General features: G+C 38.2%; 1 long non-coding RNA gene across 1 annotated transcript; it reads left to right on the top strand.

Annotated features, from left to right (window-relative positions):
• Positions 1-2,432: 2,432 nt before the first annotated feature.
• LOC149768565 (uncharacterized) lies at positions 2,433-3,623 on the top strand. Its single transcript, XR_016409086.1, has 3 exons — positions 2,433-3,091; positions 3,123-3,220; positions 3,284-3,623. It is a non-coding gene; the product is annotated as an uncharacterized LOC149768565 (long non-coding RNA).
• The last annotated feature ends 8,489 nt before the right edge of the window (positions 3,624-12,112 follow it).

Below are 12,112 nucleotides of genomic sequence, written 5' to 3'. Positions count from 1 at the left end.
ACTCTAAGATGTATCAAAAACTACATGAATTCACATTTTGGTACTTGTGCCCCAATGCTCTTTTTATCATAAAAGAACCTTGAAGTCATTAAAAGTTAATGATCCAACATGATGATATGACTTTCAAGTATATAAATTTTGATCTTTCACTCTGAAAATTAATTAAAATTACTCTCCTGTTGATAAAATACTTAATAAATTGGGCAAAAGGTCTTAAACGAACAAGCTTTCATACTTAGTGAAGAGAGAGTAGATTTCCACTCATGTCCTTCCTTGAATATCATTCATGGTACTTCTTGAATTAACCTAAGGAAGATTCCACCTACACTTGATTAGAAAACTATCTTTGGAATCTACATTTAGAAATCACTTCTGGCTTACATCCTAAATATCTCATTCCTAAAGACAAACACATAGAAATAAGATAAGGGATCATGTGCAAAATGGAAACATATGTATTGAGCATATATGCACTGAAAAAAAACAATTAGCCGATATATTCACAAAATCCTTGAGTGAAGATAGATTCTGCACGCTAAGGAGGAAATTAGGCATATGTGATCCTTTTTATTGAAGAAATATAAAAGGGAGCAAGTAGTCTCATGATACATTCCTCCAATTTCTAAAAATCCATGAAACATGAGTCAAAACTTGTTATCTATAGATTCCTTACTCATGTATCATTGTCCCATAAAGAGTTTATAAGGATTGGAAGCAAGGAAAACATTTTAGAAGCAAAACGAAAAAGAAAAATTCTGCACTTGGGTCAATCCAACCCAGAATAGGGTCGACCCAACGTTGAGTCGACCCAAGAAATTTCTTGAGTCGACCCAACGTCGGGACCCCACTGTTAAAGGGGACCCGTGAGCTATCTAGGGCACTGTTTACCCTTTGTCCTCTTCCGAAAACCCTATTTCCCACTCTCAATTAGAGTCTCCCTAGGCTGATCTTAGCATCTATATTTAGAGCCTAGGCTAGAAATCTAGTTCTCGTATGTATCTTGCCTTTTCTCATATGTATCTTGCTTTTTCCCTTATGAATCTTGTCTTTCCCTTATATCTTTAAATCTTGATTGTGGAACATTGTACTTTTCATCATTTTGAGCATTAATATATGAAAATGTTCCTATTTTGATCAATGAAGTCTGAAGTTTGTTCTTTATTGCATCTTTTCCCATATATATGTTTTTGATGATAACAAAAAGGGGGAGAAGAGAAGGAAAGAGTATATAAAGGAGAAGAGAAGGAAAGAGTATATAAAGGGAGAAGAGGAAAGAGTATATAAAGGAGAAGAGAAGGAAAGAGTATATAAAGGGGGAGACGAAAAGATAGAGTATTCACTCTAAGAAAAGAAAGAGTATTACTTTTGTGAGAAAGAGTGAGTAAAGAAGTTATGAAAAGAAAAGAGAAATAAATGGACAAACAAATTGAAAATCATATAAGAAAGCTTACATATCTAAGGGGGAGCAATTTGTAACAATGAAAATCATCAAATCAAAAATTTTCTATCATAATTCAGAATTTGGCACATATAAATTCAGAATTTGGCACGCTCCTTTCGCACCCCGATACATAAGCTGAAACTCATATGTTATCTCAAATTTTTGAAGTTTCATTGCTAATGAATTATAAATGAAAGGGGGAGCCATTCAAAAAGTCAAATTGGCAACTTTTGAATGATATAGGGGGAGATTTCACAAGTATATATGAAAAGCTGAAATTTAGAAATTTAATCCCTCTTATAAACTGATTTTAAAGACAAGTATCAATAGGCTTATACTCTTTATTTTGTAATCATCAAAAAGGGGGAGATTGAGGATGATAGTGTTATTTTGATGATTAACAAGCAATTATCTAAAGCATGCTATAAGCTAAATTGATGCTTCATTTATAAGTTCATTACTCTCAGTACATTTGTTTAATTGAGAATATATATGATCTTGTTCATTTGAGTGAATCTAACCTTAAGAATGCAGCAAAGTGTGGATTGAGTCGACCCATAGGTTGATTGGGTCGACCCCGGCACATCAAGGAATCATCTGGCACACTCCTGCAAAAACAGCACAAATGAACAGTGAGTTGGGTCGACCCAAGGTAGGCATGAGTCGACCCAACCTCCAAAGAACCTCAAAATGCAAAGAAAAAAGCTCTCTGGATTTACTGAGAGGGTCGACCCACACAGTGGTTGAGTCGACCCAAGCTTGAGTCGACCCAAACCCTGAGAGGGTCGACCCAAAGGCAAGACAGAAAGACAGACAGAAAATGGTTCTCTGGAATTACTGAGAGGGTCGACCCAAGAAGAAGTTGAGTCGACCCAAGTGAACTTTGAGTCGACCCAAACCCTGAGAGGGTCGACCCAAATGGAAGACAGAAAGACAGATAGAAAATGGCTCTCTGGAGTTACTGAGAGGGTCGACCCAAGAAGAAGTTGAGTCGACCCAAGTGAACTTTGAGTCGACCCAAAGAATGGTTGGGTCGACCCAAGTGAAGGAAGTTTGAAATTCATGTTTCTGTGTTCTCTGAGAGGGTCGACCCAAGGAATGTTTGAGTCGACCAAAGGCCAAGTTGGGTCGACCCAAGGACAGGTTGAGCCGACCCAAACACGGGCTGAACATAACGGCTAGTTGTGCAGAAATGCTTTTTGGACTCCCAACGGCTATAAACGGCTAGTTTCTTCAATCCAACGGTCAGAAAGGACTATTTGGAGGTTGGAGAAGTATTTAAGAGGGAGTATTCATCAGAGGAAGTAAGCTTTTGGGGAAAATACATCAAGTGCATTCAAGAGAGAACCCTAGCAAGACAAGCTTCATCAAGAGCTTCATTCAAGAATCAAAGAAAGGGATTGAGCAGATTCAAAGAGGCATTAAGAGCTCCTTCCCCCATTGAAGAGTGAAGCTTCCTTGACCAAGAAGAGCAAAGCGACTTCAAAGCGATAATTTCTTTCTAACTCTTCTTGTTGTTCATATTGCTTTATATGCTCATCTAGGAGTTTAAATCTTTTCTTTTCATTTGTTTAAACACTTTGTAAAGGTTCGTTGGTAAGCCCGCAAAACCAACAAAGGTTCGTTGGTAAGCCCGCAAAACCAACAAAGGTTCGTTGGTAAGCCCGCAAAACCAACAAAGGTTTTTGGTGAACCCGGAAAACCAAAGTTGTATAGGTTCGTTGGTGAGCCCGCAAAACCAACAAGGTTCTTGGTGAGCCCGGAAAACCAAGTGTATAGGTTCGTTGGTGAGCCCGCAAAACCAACAAGATTCTTGGTGAGCCCGGAAAACCAAGTGTATAGGTTCGTTGGTGAGCCCGTAAAACCAACAAGGTTTTTGGATTGTGAGCCCGGAAAACAATCCAACTGTAATCCGCAAGATTATAGTGAATTCCCAAGGGTACGCTTGGGGAGTGGACGTAGGTGCTAAGGAGAGCACCGAACCACTATATATTGGTGTGTTTGCATTGTGTTTGTGCTTTCATTTTCTCTTGCTTTATCTTCTCTTCTTGCATTAGATTAACTCACTTAAATAACCTAAGAGAGCATCCATCGCACTTAATTAAGAAAGTTTTAAAAGTACCAAAAATTTAGAAGAAACCAATTCACCCCCCCCCCTCTTGGATTGTCACCTTGGGCAACACTTTTGTAAACTCTTTTATTGTGGTGCATGTTCCAGTCAAGGGACTTGGAACAAGGGAAAGGCGTCCCAAGCCTAAGAGAAATTGGGGGTTTTAGGGTTTGTTGTGAGCCCGGTGTAAAACAACGAGTTGGGTAGTGAACTCGCAAAACTACCGTTCTGTAATCTTGGATTATAGTGGAAATTCCTAAAGGCGCTTTGGGGAGTGGATGTAGGAGCGGTGAAGGCTCCGAACCACTATAAAACCGTGTGTTTGTGGTTGTCTCTTCTTATCTCTTTATCTTTATTTTAGTTTATATATTTGTGTGTTTTATTTTTAATTAGGTAAAAAGCTTTTAAAACACCCAATTCACCCCCCTCTTGGGTGACCATCTCTGGGCAACAAGTGGTATCAGAGCAGGTGCTCTGTATATTTCTTGAAAGACCTAACCGTCTTAGCCAAAGATCTAGATGGCAACACCCTTTAACAATGTTCCTGCCGAGGGGCAAGCAACCAATAGACCTCCACTCTTCAATGGGACAAATTATACCTATTAGAAGACGAGAATGAGAATTTTCATTCAAGCACAAGACTATGCCTTGTGGAGGGTTATAGTCAAGGGACCACAAGAACCATCACACGTGGTGAATGGCATTCGAGTTCCCAAACCTGAGGAGGATTGGGATGAGAATGATGATAGGATGGCTCAACTCAATTCTAGAGCCATGAACTCATTATTTTGTTCTCTAGATGTAAATGAGTTCAATAGAGTCTCTACATGCAGTTCCGCTAAGAAAATATGGGATAGGCTTGAAGTTACCCACGAGGGTACAAATCAAGTCAAAGAGTCCAAAGTGAACATTCTAGTTCACAAGTATGAATTGTTTAAGATGGAACCTAATGAAACCATCACATGCATGTTTACACGTTTTACCGAAATTATTAATGGTCTAAAAAGCTTGGGCAAATCTTACACTAACCCCGAACTTGTGAGTAAAATTCTCAGGTCACTACCAAAAGTATGGGAAGCAAAGGTCACGGCGATTGTAGAAGCCAAAGACCTCAACACCTTGGGGCTAGAACAACTCTTGGGCTCATTGATGACGCATGAGCTCACGATGAAGCAGCATGAAGAAGAGTTGCCAAAGAAAAAGACAATCGTACTCAAGGCTACCTCAAGTGTATGTGAAGAAGAGAGCAGTGAGAGTGAAGAAGAAAGTCAAGATGAGGACTTGGGTTTAATAGTAAGGAAATTTAAAAAGTTCATGAGAAGAAAGAAACCATTCCCAAGAAAGAAATTTGGAGGGAGAAATGATTGAGAAAAAGAAAAAGAAAAAGAAAGAGACCCAATCGTATGCTATGACTGCAAGAGACCGGGACATATTCGTTCCGAATGCCCACAACAAAAGAAGCATTTTGGAAAGAAGAAGAAAAAGGCATTGAAGGCAACATGGGATGACAGTGACACATCATCCTCCGAGGAAGAGAAGGAAGAGACCGCCAATCTATGCTTCATGGCGCTCGAAGATGACGAGGTATGTCAAAACCCAACTATAAATTTTACTTTAGAAGAATTATATGATGCTTTTCAAGAACTTATGGGTGATTGTAGTATGTTAGGAGCAAAGAATAAAGAATTAAAAGCCTCAAATCAAAAACTAAAGGAAAATATTGAAAACCTATTAATTGAAAAGGAGAGCGTTAAAAATATGAACACTACTAACCTAAAAATCGAAAATTCAAGACTTAGCACTGAAAATGAAAAGGCAAAAACACTAATCAAGGAATTAAATCTAAAAGTAAATTCCCTACTCAATAGTAATACCTCACTTGCGCAAACTATTGAATCTCTTAAAAAAGTTATGAAAGAACTAGTTAAAGAAAATTTGAATCTTAAGAATGAGGTACATAAGTACAAGCCAATTGTTGAAAAATTCACACAAAGCTCCGAAAAATTAAATCTTATTCTTTCAAATCAAAGAGCTGTTTTCAATAAAGCTGGATTAGGATATAAAACTAATAAGCAACAAAAGTATCTAAAGAATTTCTTTGTAAAAGCAAAAGACGTAAAAACTGAAAAACCAACATGCTTTCTTTGTGGAAAAAACGGACATAAAGCCTACTCTTGTATTCAAAGAAAAATCCAAACTAACAAGGGTACATTTGTAAAAGCTAAAAACATAACTAAAGTATGGGTGCCTAAGGGAGTCAACTACACTAACCACGAAGGACCCAAGAAAACTTGGGTACCTAAGAGCTTCACATGATCATTTTGCAGATATGCCTTGCAGCCGGAAATAAAAAGAGAATGTGGTATCTTGATAGTGGTTGCTCAAGGCATATGACCGGTGACAAGAGTCTCTTCGTCACCTTGGAATCAAAAGAAGGAGGAGTAGTCACATTTGGAGACAATGCTAAAGGTCGAATTATTGGTGTTGGTAAAATCTCCATATCACCCTCCTCATTTATAGATAATGTATTGTTAGTTAATGGACTAAAACATAATTTATTAAGTATAAGTCAATTTTGTGACAAGGGCTTTAAAGTGTCATTTGAATCATCACTATGCATAATTAATAGTCCAATTGATAATGAGATCATACTCACAGGACATAGGCATGGAAACGTTTACATGGTAGATCTTGATGATCTCACCATGAGGGATGGCCAATGTCTTGTAGCCATGAATCCCAAAGTCAATGAGACTAGTTGGTTATGGCATCGTAGGTTAGGGCATGCTAGCATGGATTTAATCTCTAAATTGATCACAAAGGATCTAGTCAAAGGACTACCAAAAATAGACTTTGAAAAGAATAAAATTTGTGCGGCATGTCAATTAGGGAAACAAACAAGAAGTTCTTTCAAGTCTAAGAACATAGTCTCAACATCAAAACCCTTAGAACTAATTCACATGGATTTGTTTGGACCCACTAGAACTGCTAGTCTAGGGGGTAAGAAATTTGGTCTTGTCATTGTTGATGATTTTTCACGTTTTACATGGGTTTCATTTCTTGCACACAAAGATGAGTCCTTTCTCGCTTTTGTCAAGTTTCATAATAAGGTTTCGAATGAACTCAATCTTAAACTAAAAGCAATTAGGAGTGATCATGGTACCGAGTTTGAAAATCAACACTTTGAAAAGTTTTGTGACGAAAATGGTATCAATCACAATTTCTCGGCACCTAGGACACCCCAACAAAATGGGGTGGTAGAAAGGAAGAATCGCACACTAGCAGATATGGGTCGTACCATGTTGTGCGAATCGGATCTACCAAAGTATTTCTGGGCTGAAGCAATAAATACCTCATGTTATATCTTAAATCGTGCTTTAGTTAGATCCATTTTAAAGAAAACACCGTATGAATTGATAAAAGGTAAGAAACCAAATATAAGTTATTTTCATGTTTTCGGTTGTCGATGCTTTATTTTGAATAATGGAAAGGACAATCTCAGTAAATTTAGTGCTAAATCAGATGAGGGGATCTTCTTAGGTTATTCCTCATCTAGTAGAGCATACAGGGTCTTCAACAAGAGAACTCTCGTTGTTGAAGAATCCATTCATGTTGTTTTTGATGAAACTAATGGAGATTCTTCTAGAAAAGAAGAAGATGGTGATGCAGGTATACTTGAAGACCGAATAAAGGAATTCACCATACAAGACAAACAATATGAGGATGAGGTCAAGGAAGATACAAATCAGCAAGATGAAGAAGGTCAACCTCCATCAAAAATTCAAGATTTTCCTAAAGAATGGAGGTATGCACATGGTCATCCAAAGGATCTAATCCTTGGTGATCCTTCACAAGGTATAAGAACTAGATCCTCTTTAAGAAACACTAGTAATTACCTTGCTTTCGTATCACAAATAGAGCCTAAATCACTAGAAGAAGCTGAAAAAGATGATAATTGGATGAATGCTATGCAAGAGGAATTAAATCAATTCGAAAGAAATGAAGTTTGGACTCTAATGAAAAGACCCCCTAATGTTTCAATTATAGGTACCAAGTGGGTGTATAGAAATAAACTAGATGAAGATGGAATAGTAATAAGAAACAAAGCAAGGCTAGTGGCCAAAGGATATAATCAGGAGGACGGAATAGATTTTGACGAAACTTTTGCTCCTGTTGCTAGATTAGAGGCTATTAGACTACTTTTAGCATATGCATGCTTCATGGATTTTAAACTTTATCAAATGGATGTAAAAAGTGCATTTTTAAATGGTTATATAATGGAGAAAGTTTATGTAGGACAAACTCCAGGTTTTGAAAATCACTTACATCCAGATTATGTTTATAAATTGCATAAAGCATTGTATGGACTTAAGCAAGCCCCTAGGGCATGGTATGAAAGGTTAAGTAATTTCCTAATTGAGAACAAATTCAAGAGAGGAAATGTAGACAAAACCCTCTTTATTAAAAGAAAAGGAAATGACTTATTGCTTGTACAAATTTATGTGGATGATATAATTTTTGGTGCTACTAATGATAGTCTTTGTCAAGAGTTTGCCAAGCTTATGCAGGGAGAATTTGAAATGAGCATGATGGGTGAGCTCAACTTCTTTCTTGGGTTACAAATAAAACAATCAGAGGAAGGCATCTTCATCAGTCAGTCCAAATACATCAAGGAAATGCTGGAAAAATTCAAGATGAAGGATGCAAAGGAAATCAGCAACCCATGGGTTCAAGTTGCAAGCTAGACAAAGATGAAAAAGGTAAAAGTATAGACTGCAAATTATACAGAGGTATGATAGGCTCTCTACTTTATCTTACTGCTAGTAGACCAGATATATTATTCAGTGTTTGTATGTGTGCTAGATACCAAGCATGTCCTAAGGAATCACACTTGCAAGCTGTTAAGAGAATTTTTAGATATCTAGTAGGGACATCTAATGTAGGCTTATGGTATTCTAAACAATCTGACATAAACTTAATTGCTTATTCCGATGCTGATTTTGCCGGGTGCAAACTCGACAGAAAAAGCACAAGTGGCACATGTCAATTCTTGGGTGCCAATTTGGTTTCTTGGTTTAGCAAGAAACAAAATTCAGTTGCTTTGTCCACAGCTGAGGCTGAGTACATTGCAGCTGGAAGCTGTTGTGCCCAAGTTCTTTGGATTAAGCAACAACTTGAAGACTTCGGTATCAAAATGGATAATATACCAATTAAATGTGATAATACAAGTGCAATTAATTTAACAAAAAATCCTGTCCAACACTCTAAGTCAAAGCATATAGAGATTAGGCATCATTTTATTAGGGATCATGTGCTGAAAAATGATGTGATGATTGAATATGTATGTACAGAAAATCAATTAGCTGATATCTTTACAAAGCCCCTTTGTAAAGAAAGATTCAATTTCTTAAGGAATGCCTTGAGCTTGTATGATCCTAGCAAATGAGTTGAATTTGTATTGGATTACTTTGCTACTCAAACTAGTAATCAACCTCAAGGTAGACATAAGTGAAAACATGAATTCATCTAAGCTAAATGACGAACTGTTTGACTTTCCGGAGGATGGTTACCCTCCCTTGGACTCTTCATGGAGATATTTTCAGAACCTATTTCATAGGTATTCGAAATTTGGTCAAACATTCCTCATTTCAATATTAATAATTCAAAAAAAAAATTATCAAATTATTATAGGTTGTATCATTAAGGGGGAGGATCACAAACAAATTCACTCTAAGTTTATCAAAAGAGATCATATTGATTAGGGTAATTAAACAAAATTGGGAGAAGATAGAATACAGTCTGAAATTTTTCAGTGCCGGAGACGTCTCTGGCAAATCGCAGAGACGTCCCCCCAAGGGGAGACGTCTCGCCTTAGTCGCGGAGACGTCTCGGGGACCGAATGAGGGCTTTTTAAATAGGTCGAAATCGCTCGAGCCGACTCGAGCTTTCTCCCTCATTCCCGACCAAAACGGAAAACCCTAGCCTCCATTTGCTCTCCACCTCAAATCCCAGCCTCCGTTTGCTCTAAATCACAAACCCTAGCATCCATGGCACCAAAGAAAGCTAGGACAACCCGTGGGAGGCGACCTAGAGTAGCGGCCGACGGTGAGGAACGGCGGGAAGAACCCTCCGCGCCTTCTCCTCCGGTTGCTCCACCGACCACGACGATTTCCTGTGCAAATCGCACAGTCATGACTGGTAGGTACATCGATTTCTCCTTTTTAGATCATGAGGGGTTCTCTATTGGAGAGAGACTCCGAGCTCAAGGGTGGGAGCACTTTTGCACACTAAATACCTCGACCTACCCCGGCCTAGTTAGAGAGTTTTTTAGCAATATGGCATTAGGGGACCAAGGGTACACTAGATGTGTCCGGGGGACATTAGTGGAAGTAAATGAAGATGTCCTATCCACTGTCCTACAAATCCCTAAGGACGGTGAGGCTCCAACCTCACTTCCCCAAAGGGAATTAGCCCTAAATCTGCTGTTAGGACAAGAGGACTGCGGCCCTCTTGATGTTATCAACTCCCAAGACCTAAACGCCGAAATGAGATTACTTTTAAGTATTGTCAACCGGGTCTTGTTTCCCAAAACCGGTCGCTTCGATTTTGTTTCGGAGCGAGACTTAGCTATTATGCATCATATCCTACAAGGGATCCCTCTAAACCTTCCTAGACTCATGCTAAATTACATTGCCCTATGTCATAGGTATTCTAGGTTTAGTATACCCTATGGCATGATCTTTACCTTAATCTTTAAACACTTCAAGGTTCCCATTCCAACAAATGAACCTGCAAAGGCCTTGAGAAACACCGACTACTATAATGAGGGCACAATGAGAAGAATGGAGTTTCATAAGATAGATGGGTCGTGGGTCAAGGTTCCAAAAAGAAAAGCACAAACCATAGAGCCTGAAATCCCACATCATGAGTCTGACCATCACTCTCCTCCACCTAGCCACATGAACATCCCTGATATTCCCTCCAGCTCAGCTGGACCTTCCACGTCCATGCCACCACCTCCTCCAGTCAGTGGGCCCTCCTTCCTATCAGAAGATCAGATGCGCACCTTAGCATCTGCCATTTGCCAGCAGATGAGGGAGGAGATGAGATCCATGATCTCCACAGAGTTGGCCCCCATCAGAGCTTCAAATGAAGGGCTTCTACAAGAGATGAAGGATATTAGAAGTCAGATTGAAGCTACAACACAAGAGATAATTGGTATGGGTGCCACCCAAACCATCAGATCATTAGAGCTCAAGGACAGCTTGAAGAGCATTTCCAAGAGTCTCAAAGAGCTGACAAAACCAGATGGCAACGTGGGCACCTTGGTTGCCCAACTCAGAGGGAGAATTGAAATGGCAACCATAGAATTTGAAGCACTTGTGGCAGGTTTCCACAAGTCACAGGGAGATCAATTTAAGACCCTCATGGATTCCATCAATGCATTCATAGATGCAGCTTGTAAGGCTTATGCACAAAGTACATCTAGTAGGCCCCATGAGCAACGTCGCCGATGATGGATATCTTGTAGGATCTTCTTTTTGTAAATCCTAGGCTATTTTGAAACACCTTTTGTATTAGAAATCAATACTTGTAATGATTTCTTCTTTTGACTATGTACTGACTTCAAAGGTTTATGATGACATATGAATGAATACAATCTCTTTTGAACACTTTGTGTACATTGCCAATTCTGCGTATGTGTTTCTGTGATTGTGTATGTGATTGTATGATATGCCATAAAAATCTTACCACATACCTTGAGTGTTCAAATTTGATACAAAGAAACAATGCACATAAAACAGGGGGAGCACATCTTGTGATAACTATGTTAAACTAAAAGATAAGTCTGAAATGAATTCCAAAACAAAGGGGGAGTGATATGAATACATTAATAGAAATGACTTGGACAGGGGGAGCACAACTTGAATATCCTTGAGTAAAATGAATGCTGAATTCCACTATAAATTGAGTCTTAAGCACCTAAGGATAATTTGTCCCCTTCATGTTGCTGACAAAAAGGGGGAGTAGATAGTATATGGAATGCAAAATTTATAATAGATATTGAATATGGAGATATTGAAAGGGGGAGTAGACATGGATATTGAATATGGAATGCAAAATTTTTTAATCATACTCCAAAGTTGAATTAGGAAAGATAAAATTGAAGAATATTGATTTTAAGATAATTGCCCTTCTGGAAAAGAAAGGGGGAGTCACATGGATATTGAATATGGAATGCAAAATTTTTTAATCATACTCCAAAGTTGAATTAGGAAAGATAAAATTGAAGAATATTGATTTTAAGATAATTGCCCTTCTGGAAAAGAAAGGGGGAGTCAAAAAGAATCTAGCTTTCAATTATCTTCAGCATCAATATTTCATTTTAACTTGATTCAAACTCAGTTCATATGCCAAAATTATTTAAGAACTATAAAGATCAATCTTATGCACAAGGAAAGAACTGAATTGAGTGATGCACATTGTATCTAGGCCAAAATATTATACTTGTACATCCGATCAAATACTGTGTATATGTTTAAATTTTGCATATACTCAGT

The sequence above is a fragment of the Phoenix dactylifera genome, chromosome 1, assembly GCF_051530095.1.
Source record: "Phoenix dactylifera cultivar Ajwa chromosome 1, Ajwa_hap1_PhDact_Kaust_v1.1, whole genome shotgun sequence".
NCBI lineage: Eukaryota > Viridiplantae > Streptophyta > Magnoliopsida > Arecales > Arecaceae > Phoenix > Phoenix dactylifera.
The sequence above is the reverse complement of the archived record's forward strand: the minus strand, read 5'-3'. Positions and strand labels throughout refer to the sequence as shown.